This window comes from Arachis ipaensis, chromosome B9 (assembly GCF_059453495.1).
Source record: "Arachis ipaensis isolate K30076 ecotype BB chromosome B9, ASM5945349v1, whole genome shotgun sequence".
Classification (NCBI taxonomy): Eukaryota; Viridiplantae; Streptophyta; class Magnoliopsida; order Fabales; family Fabaceae; genus Arachis; species Arachis ipaensis.
Genome location: NC_142444.1, coordinates 147,744,236 through 147,761,120, shown reverse-complemented (window position 1 = coordinate 147,761,120; position 16,885 = coordinate 147,744,236). Strand labels below are relative to the sequence as shown.

The following is a 16,885-nucleotide window of genomic DNA, read 5'->3' as shown; positions in this document are numbered from 1 at the left end:
CTTGTGTTTCCATTATAAGAATTTTTTTTTCTGTTGTCATTTCTGCAGTCTGTCGTTGCTTGGTATAGTGTTGACTTAACATTTATTTTGCATTGCGATCTTCCAAATTTTTACATCTTAGGGATGTGGTGCAATTCAAACTGGATAATTTGGGGCAGGTACATCTCTACATCATTTTAGAACTATCATATGTAATGCAAAATGAACATAATGCTTCATTTCATATGGTAAAATAAACTGGTGGTTCTATTCTGGTTTATATTTATATTTTGTCAAGATTTGAAGTCTGAGGTGGTGGTCTTGAAGGCTGAGTTGGATAGAGTTAAGGGTTTGAATGTGGAGCTTGAATCCAAGAACAAGAAGCTCAGTGAGGATCTTGCTGCTGCTGAAGCTAAGATGGTAGTAGCTGTTGGTACCAGTGGCAAGGTATGAGAAGCTTTGATTGGTTTGTTTTCTTTTGATGTGTGTTACCTCAAAAAGCATGGAATGTGTCATAATTCATTGTTACTTATCTTGTTTTTCTCTTTATGATATAAAGGGTGGTTAATCCATGTGTTAAGAGTCATCAATCTCTATCTGAAATAGTTTCTTTGTAATACCTGGTCTAACCGAAATTAATTAAATAATGAGTTAAGTAGGAGCGAATATGGTTGGAAGATTTGGCAATTGGAATTTGATGATTTAAATATGATATTTGGATTCAGTGAATTTTTCCGAGTCGGAAAACATAGTTTTCTGCGTAAAAGCGCGCAGTGGAATTTTGACCGGCAGTACCGGCTGAGACCTGTCTGGTACTGCAGCTGAGAAAATTGATTATGAGTAAATAAGATTAAGAAATGAGGAATTATAATTAGGGGAGGTAGAAATATTTGAAGTGCGATTTAGAGCGCTAATCTTAAAGGTTTTGGTCCAAAAATTGGGCCAACGGACAAAAATAAATGAACTGGGCCTAAGTGGGCCCAAGACCCAACATATATAAACATTAGTTATGAGAATTTCAGCTCATTTTTACCCTAAAAGAGAGGTTGGGGCGCTGAAATAGAGAAAAGAGAAGAGAAGAGAGAAAACCTAACTCTCTTTGATCTTCAAACCACCATAACTTGAGCTACGAAGCTCCGATTGACGAGCCGTTTGCGGCCACGCGTTGCTCTTCTTATCCTCTACAATTCTATCTAAGTTTGGTGGTGAGTATTTCATTCATCTCTGCCCAGTTTTCGAAATTCCCCACTGTTACACGTTTTTGGATAGTTAGTGTTGAAATCTTGTGATTTTTGGTGTTTAGGGATACTCCAACATGGATTCTAAGTGGGTTCTATCCCTACTTCATATGGGCTGAGGTAAGAAGTGCTCAAACCCTTGTAATTTGTCATTTTTATGAGCCCTAAGTTGATGTATGTATGTGATATTGGTTATGTTAGTGTATTTGGTGATGTTGGTGCACAATTGGGAGATTGGTATTGCTTGAGGAGCTTTGGTAAGGCTTGGAGCTAAGGTTGGTGAAGAATTCCAAAGAAGAGGCTCAATTGGTTTAGCTACAAGAGGTACGGTTTAAGTTTCATTTAAGTACCATGTGTTGTGATGAGAATTCCTAGGCTAGATGCCCCTAGGATTAAGTTTGGATTATGTAAATGGTTGTGCTAATATGCATAGCTGATATGTAACGTGAATTAATGATTGGGTTGAGAATTGTGTGACCTTGTATGCTTGGTGTATTGAGAATTTGATGTACTGGGTAATGAGTATTGATTTTGTGGTTTATGCATTTAAATTGTGAAAATTGGGCCGGAGGCCGTGAATTTTGGGCCGGAGGCCGGAAAGAGGTAAGAAAGGTAAGTCGATGTGTGCATTGTATGATGGCACAAGTGATTGGATGAATTTCAGATAATGAATATATAAATGATTAGGTTGGTTATTGAATAATAAGGTTTGAGAAGTTGAAGTGTGGAATTTGATAATTTTGGGTGAATTTATGTAGATGAGGTATGTTTGGTTCGGTTGAGATATATTATGTGATCATATATGTGATTATGATTATTGATGCCTTGATGGTATGATGATGCATTAGAGATATGTATGTTGTGATATATGCTTGGGGAATGATTAAGGTTGATTTGTGGGTGAAATTACGTGATAGTGAGTATGATATTGATTATGTATAATGATGGTTGATTGGAAATGATATTATTGGAAATTGGGATGAGGAAGGATGTATGACATGATATTGTGTTTGTCCTTTAGCCATTTGATTGAGAAGTGTTAAAATGGTTGGATGTGGTTTTGGGAATTTTTGGTAAAGTGTCAATGTGTGAGTTGAGGATGGCTTGATGTGGATTTTGGTACATTTTGATTGATTTCAAAAAGGGTTGAAATTGGCATGTTTTGGTTGATTTTGAAAAGAGTTGAAAATTGCTTGTTTTGAAAATGGCACCTTGTGGTTTTGTATGAAAACATGGTTTTTGGGCACATTTTGACGGGACATAACTTGGACTACGGATCTCTATTTTGTGCCAAATCTGTTTAAAAATGAAATTGGATCCGGGATGTCCATGCCGTTCGAAGAACGAGTGAAAAATGATTTAAAATGAGAAAGTTATGTCCGTCGGAAGATTGGGGGTTGAATCTGTAAATTCTGCAGCTTTTAACTTAGAAAATTTTTAGCAGAATGACCCTCCACGCGTAGGCGCACTTGGCGCGTACGCGTCGTTCTTCAAGAAGGCACCATCCACGCGTGCGCGTGGTGTGCGCATGCGCGTCGATGCGCTGCACCCAATGCCCAGCTATTTTCCAGAGAGTTGTGCCAGAGTTATGCCAGTTTTGTGCCTGGACGCAAGAGCACCCACGCGTACGCGTGGCTGACGCTTGCGCGCCGTTTGGATATTTTTCAACCCGCGCGTTCGCGCGTATGACGTTTGCGCGTCGATGAGTTTTTGGCCATCTGCGCGTGCGCGTGGAGTGCGCGTACGCGTGGCCCTGTTTTCATGCCAAAGATGGTTTTTGAGTTTTTAAAGCCAAATCTCATACTTCTAAGCCTCCAATCTCATCCCTTAGGTATTAAATCATTATGATATGCCTAGCAATGAGGAAGGAACTAGGGGATGTGGTAACTTGCGAGTGAAGCAAGGGAAAAGGTTATGATCAATGATGATCAGATATGATTATATGAGATATGGAGGGTGACGGTGGAAGTACCGTGTAAGCCATGAGCCGAAAGGCTATAATTATTGATAAATGGCCGGTTCTTGATTGAACCATGGGCCGGATGGCTGAGTTATTGCCGGGTTACGGCAAGGCCATTATTGTTTATGGCTGAGTATAAATGCCTATATAATTAATAAATGAATGTGTTACATGGATAACAATGAAAAAGGTTGAAATGTGATGTGTGACCCCGGGTAGTAGGCAGTGGCGTTGTCCACTTGCTCCGGGTATGAGACGGGAAAGGAGGATTATGATAAACGAGTTTAATCGTGGGGTTTTGAATAAATGTGTATTTGTGATACCTGGGTAGTAGCAAGGGTCGTGGTTCGTCCCGCTTGCTCCGGGTCATTGTCTGAGGATTGATAATAATGAAGGGTGATTATGAATAAATGTTTATTTGTGATACTTGGGTAGTAGCAAGGGTTGTGGTTCGTCCCACTTGCTCCAAGTTAATGTTTGAGATTTGGTAACAATGAATGTTAATAATATGAATTGAGATTGAATGAATATATGTTTGAGATGCCTGGGCAGTAGCAAGGGTTGTGGTTCGTCCCACTTGCTCCGGGCCAATGCTTGAGATACCTGGGTAGTAGCAAGGGTTGTGGTTCGTCCCACTTGCTCCAGGTCAGAGATTGCGAAGCTTGGGTAGTAGCGGCAGTAGTGGTGAATCCACTCGCTCCAGGTTGAGCTTTTAGACACCCACCTGGGTAGTAGCCGCAGTAGTGATTATTTCACTGGCTCTGGGTTGAGCGGGCAGTAGCAAGGGGGTTGTAGCTCAAACCTACTTGCTCCGCAAGGGGTGTTTCTGTCCAATGGTTAGCTACCAGGACATGTCGGGTTGGCTATATAACCGACAGATGATATCATCAGCCATAGGGCAGGGATTCATCATTTGCATATATTTGAATTGTTTGGGTTTGCCATTTGTCTTGGATTTCTACATCATATATGCCATGTTACCTGACTATATGCTACTTGTTCTACTTGTATCATGTTTGTGTATTACTTGCCTGTATTGCTTGTGTTTGTACAACTGAGAGGCCCCTCATGCTGGTGTCGGTGGGTGTGAGGGCTGTTCTTGATGGGATGAATTGATGATGCGATTGCATGATGATGTATTGATATAGAACTGCTGAGGCAGAACAACTGGTGATGGTTTTGCTTATGATTCTGAGTCTGATTCGTGGAAGAGTCAGCGAGTTGGGAAACATGTGAAACATGAATTGAATTAAGCACTCCCTTATGACAGTTGCCTATTCATGGATTAGCGAGAACCTAGGATGAATAATTGGTGAAGAAGTTTAGGATGCTTAGTGAGTTTTTATTGCAGTACATTGAATTTATTTGGCACTTTTACCGTACTGGGAACCCATGGGCCCGGGGTTCTCATTCCGTATATATCTCTTGTTTTTCAGATACAAGTCCAGGTGCTCAGAAGTGAGCTATGGTACGTTTGAGAGACGGCGAAGATCTTTATTTTCTCTACTTTGTGTTTTTATTAGAATCTCTCCACCTTTGTTTTGGAAAGTTTATATTATGTATTGAACTCTTTGAATTTGCCTATAGAGGCTCTCATGTTTCCTTCAGGAGAGATTAGGATATACTGTTGTCATCTACTTTCATACTGTACCCTAGCCGGCCTAAACTTTGCGGGTCGCGACTAGTGCCTATTTACTTATGTTATATATATCTATCTGTTATCTATCTCTTAATCTCCTCTACGCCTTGTCCGTATATCGCGTTCGGCTTAGCAGTTTAACTTTTCGTTGTCAAAATGTGAGTGATACGTCTTCGCGATTTTATTTCTACTCTTTTCAGGCTTCTCGATTAATACTCCTTTCGAAAATTACCTATATTTATTTATTAAAAATCCACCTGAGAGTCGTACCACCGTAATATCATTGACTTATGACTCGAGCATAAGGATTTGAATATTAGGGTGTTACATTCTTGATTTCAATGGTTTTAACTTTCAATTCATATAGTGGAACAAAAATGAGATTATATATATATATATATATATATATATATATATATATATATATATATATATATATATATATATATATATATATAAACTTTACTTGTTTTTGCTGAATGAAGGAGGCAATTGGGGAACACCAGAGCCCCAAATTCTATTTTGCTTCAGCACTAACATCCAACATGTTATATCCTTCAGCACTAATATCTTCTCTTTTCCTTCTATTTTGCTTTTTAATTTTGAAATATACAGGGTGATTACATCAAAGGCCAAGTAATAGGGTATATGGATCAGTTTGGCACTTCACTTCCTGTTAAGGTGATCAGAAATTGCAACAGAGATTACAACAAGTGTAGCAAGTAGCAAAACCTTTTACACTGATTCCAATGGACGCGATTTCATCAAAAGGGTAGGCCTAATAGGTTGATCAGCTGATTTAGAGTTCTCAATATGAATGCCTAGGCAAATGTATTATATTATGGTATTCCTGATTTGTTGCTAAAACAGTGCACTTTACAGATTCGAGACTATAGAAAAGACTGGAAATTGCAAGTAAATCAACTTGTTGCTGGAAATTATTACCCTGTATGTTGTTCTGTTGAATCAAGTCTATTACAATTATGCTAATTCCAATACACATGAATGATTATTGAAATCTAGTTTTTTGTTTCAGATCAACCTTGGGATTTACCTGAAAGATAAAAGTAAAGAGCTCTCTATATTGGTAGATAGGTCTGTGGGGGGATCCAGCATCAAAGATGGGCAATTAGAAATAATTGTTAAATTCCTCTGAAGTGAGTTGCCCATTTCTACTAGTGCATTGTATAGCTTATTGGCTGATTGAAAATAGCTTAATTGTTCTTAGTTGGGATCTATGGAAATCATTACTCCTTGCCTTGTATATTAGAATTGTTCCTAGTTCTAGTCCTAGAAATTGATTTTGTAACTTCTAAAAATTTTTGTTGGAAGTCCATGAATTAAAATATATAGAAGGCCAAATTTTTATTTTCAACTTTTGAATTGAGAACTAATTTACTAGTTTCATTTCATGGCAAATTAGTTCATTCATATGGTCCCTTTAAGCTGCTGGAAGCACCCCACAACTGGTGGCAAGAAGCATGAGCACCTGAAATTGCTTCTGTGCAGATTGAATGGAGCGTCAGGGTGGCTCATTAAGGAATGTTGATTTTGCTCGTGTTTCAAATCCCCAGCACCTTTTACTGCCGATATCAGGCAAGAAGTGTAGCCCTTTTCCAATTGCATTAAGAGATATAAAGCAACACGACATTACCCAAAGCATGCGCGGGATACTAGTTGATTGGCTTGTAGAGATTTGCATAATGTAATTTTTCTCATATAATACAATGTTATGAATTATAGCTGATAAATTTAGTACGGTTGAACAATACACTGAGGATTATAGTTGATGTATTAATACACTTTGTTTATGTTTTGATAATACGATGAATTTTATTTTTTGAAATATTATAAATATTCGAATACAAATTAGATAAAAGTTTGTATTAAATTTATATTTATTTTGTATGAAAACAAGTTTATTTTGCAATTAGAAAAATAAAAAAAATTCTATTTTACCTTACAGACGGAAAATCTGTCGGAAAATCCGTCTGTAATTACAGACAGAAAATCCGTCGAAAAATCTGTTTGTAATTATAGACGAAATATCCGTCTGAAAATCCGTCTGTAATTACAGACGGAAAATCTGTCAGAAAATTCGTCTGTAATTACAGACGAAAAATCCGTCGGAAAGTTCGTCGTCTTTGGGAAATGAATAGAAAATTTACAGAGGGAAAATCCGTCGGTAACTTGTAAAAATCCGTATGTAATTTTCCGACGAAAAAAATCCGTCGGTAAATAATTTCCAACGGGGCTTTATTTTACAGAGGGACAAAATCCGTCGGTAACCAAAAATCCGTCTGTAATAAAGACTAAATCTGTCTGTAAATCTGTCTGTATTAATCAATTTTCTAGTTGTGTTGTATATATATATATATATTCATTTCTTAAATTTGGTAATCCTAATTTCTGTCTCCAATTTAAACTCTTTTTTTTCTTTTTAGACTTATTCTTAGCCTTGATTTTGTATCTACTCTTCCTCTAACTCACTTTCTCTGCCTCTTAAGTTCGTCATTATGTCGCTCAATTTCGCTCTAAAATATTATATTATGTTATTATGTTAGAAGATGTTTTTATATTTTTTTAAATGTTATTTTTTATAATGAATATATTATGAGTTGTGTTAAATTATATTGAATTGATTATTTTATTATTATTATATTATAGTTTTTTTGTTATTTTTTAAAAAAATTCAAACAATATCCATAAATAATCGTGGATATCTGCATTCGCTAAGGGGATAATTAAATAGGGGGACTTGCGACGAAGATGGAGAGTGGGGATTTTTTTTTTTTAAACGGGAGCGAAGGACGGGAAAAGGGGTCCGCCGCCGTACCCACACGAGTATCTATTACTATATCTAACTAACAACGAAAATTCAATTTGAGCCGATTTGAGATAGGACACGTGAACTTTATCTGCATCGGATTTTAAGACAATGAACCTAATTCGGATTTAGGATCCTAACAATAGACCTAGATTGATCTTACTCACTTAACTTAATATTTTGAGTTATTACTGTAATAAATACTATACTATTAAATATGATTATATTTAGTATATATAAAAGTTAGGTATACTTACAATAGATTTTATAATCAAACTAAAAAAATTCTAATTATCTTTTTTTTTTAATTTTAAATATTATTTACTATCTTATTGAAAAAGTGAATAATAATAATCACTCACATAATTAAAATAGATCCTCCTAATATATACATGCCACTACATATATCAAGGATTATTATATATATGTGATAAATTATCTCTTTATTTTTCTAAAGATAATTTATATGTAAATTAACTCATCTTTATAACATACGATCTATTGCATAATTTTTCTCCTCTTAATATGAATAAATTGATGAATTTAATATATAAAATATTATTTATATTATTTAACATACGAAATAAATAACTTAAGCCATTATCTATGACAATAAATATAATAGTATAAATACCTACATATTTATTAGTATTAAAAAAATATACAAATAATATAAACATGATTTTTTTGGAAGAAAAACAATAATAAAAGTTATTAATTAAGTTAATTACATAATAAAAAATTATGAATAATTTTTTAAATAATAATAAAAAATAAGATCACTATTTTCACATATTACAAAGTTTATAAAAAAAAATTAGATAATAAATCAATCCTCAATAAATTATACATTAGCTCTGTTAAAAAAATTAAATGATATATTAGATATTATTATTTGTGTACTAATATATATATATATATATATATATATATATATATATATATATATATTATCAATTATTAAGTTATAATTAATTTCTAATTCAATTTTTGGTAATTAAAATTTAAATGATTGAAATGATTAAATACTGAATATTTTACAGCTAACTAATTTTGTTTTTGTTATTAAAATTTTAAAAAAGGTGAGTTGTTAATCAATTTTGAATTCAAATTTAAATGTATGTAAGAAAATATTTTGAATTTTTTTTATTAACCAGAATTAATTTTGAAATAAAAACTTATTTTGTATATCATATTATAAAATAGTATGGTTATTCATTTTTTCTTTAATGGCAATTATTGTCAAATAAAATGATATAAAAATGGAGAAAAAAATATATTCTAATCTAAAAATAATAATTCATTTTTCAATAGAATAAATTATATATTGAATAACAAAAGTTATTATAGTTTCTTTTTACACAAATTAATATACTCAACTACGGTGTTTTGGTAATATTACCAAAAAATATTAATCAATCTAATAGTTTTTATAATGACATAAGTTTATAAGTTTAAAAGCTTGAAAATCATGTCATAAAATATAAAATTTTAACCGGTAATAACGTTGATCATATTGTTTGACTTCCTGAATGAATATGATACAAATAAATAAAACTGTCGCAGTTAAATTTCAACAAAGGCAAATCTCCATAAGTATTGCTATCATCAATGAGAATTGTTCTACTTTCAAGACAAATACTATTTTCTTTCACTGTATTTTCTAACTCGATAGGTCGAGAACTAATCCTCCACGGATTGAAGGTCCATTTATTGAGGGTCTGCTGTAGCCAATGAGTTGTTACATACACAAGGCAGGATTCGAAACTCTAATACTTACTTAAGTAGACGAGTGAGATGACCACTCAATCAATCCAAATCAGTTAAGACAAATACTAATTATTTTTAATATTTTTAACATTAAAAATAATTAAATTTTGATTTTAATTATAACTTTATAAATTATTTATAGTAATAATTATTATATATATATATTTTTGTTTAATCTCTTTTAATAAAAAAATTTATATATTTTTATTAATTATCTCGTACAGTGTACGGAAACATACACTAGTTGCATTAAAAACTCTGAGGCATATTGACGAACACTTGGCATGCACAAACATTAAACAAGTAAAATCAAGATCAAATAGCAATTGACAGCTCCAATTTTAAATCAACAATCAACACTAGCAACAACCAAGCATAATCTAAATAATCCAAACAGTTTTCAGCAATGCAGAATCTAATAACCTAATCTAACCTACCTAACCACTTAAAATTCACTAACAGAAAATTAATTCTAACTAACTAACTATAAATCAGATTAATGAAACTAAAATTAATTGAAACAAAAATTAAAAATAGAGTAGTAACCTGAGCTGCCAAAATAGAACGGAACAAAGAAGATGAAAAGAGTTACAATGGCATTATGATATTGTTGGTGCGAGAAGCGGCAAACGAACGGTCGCCGGAGTTGGAAGCTAGTCGGAATGAGCTAGGAACAGGGGTTGTGTGACAAGGGCCAAGCTAGAGTGGGTTAAAGAGAGAAGGAAAGAAAGAGAAGGGAGAGTCAACAGCTTAGGGTGGCCGGTGGCAACAAGGAAGGCGAGAGGGTTAGAGAGAGAAGGGGCAGATGGGTAGAGGGGTAGAAAGAGAGAGGGAGGCGAGAGGGTTAGAGGGATAGTGAAATTCGAATGAGGGGGGAAGAGGTTTAGCACTTTGAATTTATGGCTCAATTACTATCGGATTTACCATTAGAAAAATTCGACGGTAAACCATTGTGGGTCACCAAAACGCAACGTTTCACTAAGTGGGTTTACTGTCAGATTTTTTTGACGGTAAATCTGACCCTAAATGACGCACCAATGTATTTTTGTTTCCCTCCAAATATTACCAGTGAATTTACCGTCGAAAACATGAATCCGTCGGTAATTACTTAACCTTACGAATTCGACGCCGTTACTGCCGGTAAATCCGACGGTAAATCTGCTGCTACTCTGAGACGCTAAATCCGACGTGTAAATCCGACGGTACTCAACATTTTTCTTATAGTGATTACCCTCATATAATTTTTAAAATTCCAAATCTAACTCCGCATTCTCGTTTCTTCCTAAACCATGCCTCCTTCTCCTCTAACTCCATCACCACCGCCGCCACCAGTACAACCTCCACTTCCACCTGCATCCCTCTCTCGATGGCAACCACCATGTTTTTTGATAGCGCCAACCACACAAACGTTTCAACGAAGTGATTCTTCACACACACCATTTCAGTGGCCTAAACCGTCGATGGTTCTTGTTAGTGTTGCATCCCTTGAACGGGCACCTAAACCGAGCATATGTATATGGATGTGCTCCACAAGGGTCTCTACAACGTCGAGCTCCACTATCTCATCGATGACAACTCTACCTCTTCCTGCTGCATCCTCCTCTTGTCCAACCTCATCTTCATAAATGTACTAGTCAGAGGCTACTGTGAGTTCAAAGGCAAATTAAAGTTATTAGACTCAGAAAATATGTGTTGTGAGTGAAAATTAAAGTGGAAAGGGATGGATAGACTGAGATCTAGTGTGATTAAAAGAGGGTGAGAGAGGATTGATGAGTGAGTGAGAGTACAAAGTTCAAAGAAGAGAAGAATAGAAAACTAAGGAGGTAAAAGAAATTAAGGGTATTTAAGTAATTTTGTTTATTATAGTCCTTGTATTTATATTAAATTAAATAGGATATAGAGACTTAATTTAGTCTCTATTTCTCAATTTCTATCTCTTAGTATTTGTCTCTCTTTCAAACGCATCTTTATTATTGTATAAGTTAACACATCATGACCTTCTTGACAACCTAGATTAAAAGTTATACGAGATTAGTTTAATTTTTTCAAAAAGTTTTCCTATAATAAATAAAACAAATCATTCCTCTTATTTGCACGTTTAACAAAGAAATGTGTTTTTTTAACAAATTATAAAATCTTTTACGAAATTACTTAACTAAACTCTTTATTAACTGATCAACCTTAATTTAGACGTAATCTACCTAAAATAAAGCTATCTGATGTGAACTTGTACTAAAGATATATATGGCTTTAAATTCATTCTTAGTTAATTTAAATTAGATTTAGTTTAAGTCTTATACTCCTAATTATATATACACTAAACAAATTAATAAATCCAAATTAATATTTCACAAAATCAAAATAAATTAAATTTAAATATGTACTTATCTTTATTTGAAATTAATTTTAATGTTTTCAATATGTAATTTTTCAATTTAATTATCTGCACCTTAAGACATTGGATGAAATTTAGATAAACCTTGTGGCCTAAGTTAACATCATTCCACTTGACGATGAAGTATTTGATAAGGGATAGAATTGAAAGGAAGCAATGGCCCCCTTCCCCCTACCCCCCCCCCCCCCTTTTTCAATTTTTCTTAAGAAATTATATGTAATTTTTAATTTAGCTTCCTAATTTTTACCTCCACCATCAAATTTAACATATATAATTTTTTTAATAATTAAATTCTTGACCTTGAAAAAACTTTCATTTTGCTCCTTAATTTGAAATAACAGAAATATTTTTTTTAGTCCGTATCACCGAGTAACATTAGAAACTTGAGAATGTAACGTTGCAAGGCTCTTCTTTTCTTGTAAATGTGGTAAATATGTAATATCAATTAATTAGTTAATAATATTTTAACAATAATAAATTATTACCCATAAATCTGCAATTATAATACAGTTAGATTAATTAGTGTAAAGTATATATTATTAGAATTTATATTTTTTATTTAATAAAAAAACTGATAGAGTTCGCGAGTTGATTTGGGTTTCGTTTTCCCAAAATCAATACTCAAACTAATTATAATAAAATATTATCAGATTGGGTCCAATTATACTTGATTACTCATTGATTCTAGAACCAATTTAATCGGTTCGATTTAAATTCAAATAGATAATCAAATTATTCGGCCAAATCTATGAACACCCCTAACTCTGTTGCTAATTTTAAATTCAATAGAGACATAGCATTTTCACTTGGGCATACAGATACACATACTGTATATATATTATCATAATATAAAAGATTTTAAATTAACCAAAACCATTAATTTCTTATAAAATAAGCAGGTATTTCTTTCCGGGTAAATTACATCATCAGTTAAAAACTTACTTTTCATTTTGCTTAAAAATTTTCTTATACAATTGAAGATATCTCATATCCAAACAAAATCTCTAAACTATTACATTAGTTAAAATTCTTTTTTTTTTCACTTTTTTAAACTTATTTATTTTTAAATTTTTTTTTTTTGAACTAAAGGAGCTCAACACACAAATAGAATAAGGAACAAAGAACCAAAGAAACCAGAAAATAAAGTAGCCACCTAAGAACTTTCCGAGCTAAAACAATCTCTTTGTCATCTTCGGCACTACCATCAACAACAAAAAGGATCCTCTCTCCTCCACTCCTGATAACTAATACTAGACAAGTTGACAACTTCTTCTACCTCTTTGCCTTTATTCTGAAATATCCTCCTATTTCTTTCGATTCAGATGTTCCAAACTATTGCAAAGAAAGATATATACCATTTGTTGCGCTCCTCCTTTTTACAAGTCGCGTTTGTCCAGCTTTAAAAATGGTCTTCAAAGTACCTGGGACGGATCAATGCCTGTCAAAAACAGATAACCTGCAAGCGCAACACACCTGCCAAGTAAATTCACATGCAAGGAATAAATGATGGACATTTTCTACATCCGCGTTACATAGGGCACACATATTATCCTCATTATTAACTATCCCAAGCCGACACAATCTCTCTTTTGTATTCATCCTCCCTACTAAGACAAACCAAACAAGCAGCTCCACCCTTGGAGGAACTAATCCTTTCCAGATGGTCTTGGTGAAACTATAACTAATTACATCTTTCGAAAGCATTTCCTCTGCAATACCTACACAAATGAGTTAATAAAAAATACTTTTTTAAAATATTATTAAATAATATTTTTAAAATAATAAAAATAAAGCAACCAAACATACAAGAATAATAACAGAAATAAAACAACCAAATCTGGTTATCTAATATTCCAATAACAAGAAACAAGTAATAACACAAGTTTTAATTTAATGTACCAACAATTTAAAAATACAACACATTGAAAATTAAACCAAATGAAAAAAAATTAAACACTATAACATAATAAAATTACATGTTATATATATTTTTTATTATTTATTCATATTACTTTTTATTATTTAATCTAATCTATGGATCAGATACGCAGATAAATATCTAAAATCTAATATTTGATCATACTTATTTATAGATCCAGATTTATTCGGATCCTATAAATTCATAGATTAGATCATATCTACAAAATACGAATTAGATACGAATAAATGTCATAAATATTGTGGGTCAGATCTAAATTTGTTTACCCCTATTTACTACTAATTAATTATATATTGAAGAAAATACTTCAGTTTTATAATGTTATCAAATTTAATAGTGATATTTTTTTTCATGAAATTACTTATTTTTGTCTTCGTTATTTAGCTGCATTATGCTTAATTTTTTTTGTCAACAAGAATTAAATTTTAAATTTTTTATTATAAAAACTGTGTGTGTGTAAACTTAATATTAAAATATTATTTTTTTTTAAACTAATTATCTAGATATCACTTTTTATGTATTATTATAATTAATTATAATTATTATTAAAAATAAAATAACAAATTAATTGTCGCTTTAGCAAAAAATAATATTTAAATACGTAGATTCAAAAGGATGATATTTTGATAATAAAACTATAAAAAGGTGACACACTAGTGAAAATCCTATATATTTGGAGCTCACTTTTTCTTTTCAAAACTAACAACAAAAATTAACAAACTCAACTTATATTCGACGAAGATGTTAAATATATAATCGGTTAGATATATAATTATTAATGTATTTTTATTTAGCACTTTAATCTTTTATGATAAATAATTTATAATATGGTAACAAAAGGTCTACAACCAAAATGTGGATAAAGATATAATTTTAGCACAAAATCTGACAATTGAGTGACTTCCTAAACATTTGAGAGATAATTCATGATAATGATCTTGAAAATACTTTTATTTTATTAAGGAAAAGTATATGAAACCAAGAGGTTATCAGCTAAAAACTAAACAAAACTACATTAATTTATATTAATAATTAATTTTAAAATTTTTTAAATTCAAAATTTAAAAAATTTAAAATTATTAATTAAGTAAACCTAATTAAAACCTATAAAAACCTTCCTCTTCTCTCTCACATTAACCTACCCACCTCCAACAATTACACATACAGACCTCTCTTTCTCACCATCAGGCTCTCTCCACCTCCCCACCGCGACCCACTCATCTGATCGCTTCCGCTTCCAGCCGGAACTGTCTTTACCAGATCGAGAGCTCGTGATGATATCTCAGTAATGTCTGCACCACTAAATCCATGTGTATGACGAGCAAGAGCCGAAAGATCAACGTCCTTCGAGATTGGTGACTTCCTCAAGCACGCCTTGAAGATCTGGAGACGTGAACTCTCATCCGGTAAAGGAATATATATCAATTGGTCAAGACGTCTTGGCTGAAGCAATGCAGGGTCTATAATGTCAGGTCTGTTTGTTGCTCCAATGATGAACATTGTTTTCTTAACAGACATTCCATGCATCTCTGTTAGTAGTTGGTTCAACAGTCTATCAGCACCGCCGGAATCCCCTCTTGAACTTCCTCGCTGCAGATCCGAAATGTCAAAGCCTTAGAAAGATAATTAGTGGCAATTTGTGTGAAATATAAAAAAAAATATTCATTTAATATGAAAAAATATCCTAATACTTAACAAAAGAAATATCTAGTTATATTTTAGCAAAAATAATTAAATATCTATAAAATTTAAAAAAATATATGAAATTCTTAAAGAAATAGAGACATTCACATTTGCAATACAAAAAAATTCGAAAAATATATAAAAGAACATCCATTTAGTATGAAAAAGAAAAATTCTGATACTTAACAGAAGAAACATCCATATATATTAACTCGTAGAGATTTTGGATTCACCCAAAGGTATTTTGGCTGATTTTTTGCTAATACCCTTTTGGTTCCCTAGCATTGTTTATTAAGTAAAATAGGATTAAATTTAATATTTACTTAAAATTAAACTTATGTAAACCCTCCCTGGCCCAATAAATATAAGGAATAATAAATTTCATTTTGCCACAGGAGTTAGGGGTGCTTATGGTATCGCCTTGCTGATGTGGTTTGTGTCGAGAAGCATGAAAAAATCATATTAGTGTGATCATCATTAGTGACATGGTGACTGACACTTGAGTCGGGGTACCACGTGATGATTCTGCCGTAGATGATGGTGGTGTTGTGTAATAGGCGTGAGGTTGATGGAAACTAGATGGTGGTGGTGGTGGAGCTAGCTGAGTTGCCAAAACGAATAGGAGTGGCATTTGCAGCTTGGGAAGGATTATTTTGGAAACTTTGATCAAATGGAAGTAGCATATTTTCACAACATGATTGAGGCGGCCAAAAAGTTGGTATTGAGGGCGACGAGAGGTAAATCTTCCTCTTCTTCCAAATCTGTCACATCTTCATCGACAAGCAAAAGTACCTCTGCTATTATTGTTAAAGAACATAGATTATTGAGTTAACTTTGCCATTAGTATACTTGATTCTGGCGGCTTGAAGTGATCTAGCATATTTTCGTATGCTTTTAAGAATGATTATGCCTCAACTATAGTGAAAGAAGATAGTCTAAACATTACAGAAGAGATGTAGCCGAAATATTCTTCTAGAAGTCCATCAAGGATAATCTAGATATAATCATCATTTGAAACTTGATATCCAATAAAAAAGAATGCATCAACAATCTTTTGAATATTCTCAAGATATTCCTTTATTGAACTAATTTTTCTCACAGATCTCAATTGTGACTGTAGGCTTTAAATTCTAGTTTTAGATGTGGTGGTGAAGTAAGATTGGATAATGATCCACGCCTCATGAAATTCAGTGCACTGAACAACTATATTCTTGAACGGGTTGGAGATGGAGGCAACTAGCCAAGTAAGAAGCACAAGATCCTTCTTCTTTTGCTCTTTGAAAGTCTAAGATTCAGTGTAGGATACTTTTTTGGCATCAGTACCTGTTGAGTTTAGGAAATAATAAACTTTATTTTGGTGATGACAAACATATATTTGGTTAGGTTGAAAGCCCAAAAGATTTATTTGATGTGTGTGTTCATAGTGAAAGCCCATGTTAGTTTGAGCAGCCCAAT

The 16,885-nt window shown here is 32.8% G+C and overlaps 1 long non-coding RNA gene across 1 annotated transcript; it reads left to right on the top strand.

Annotated features, from left to right (window-relative positions):
• The first annotated feature begins 5,450 nt into the window (after positions 1–5,450).
• Positions 5,451–5,984, top strand: LOC110267243 (uncharacterized). Its single transcript, XR_002354626.2, has 3 exons — positions 5,451–5,588; positions 5,699–5,764; positions 5,853–5,984. It is a non-coding gene; the product is annotated as an uncharacterized LOC110267243 (long non-coding RNA).
• Positions 5,985–16,885: the final 10,901 nt, after the last annotated feature.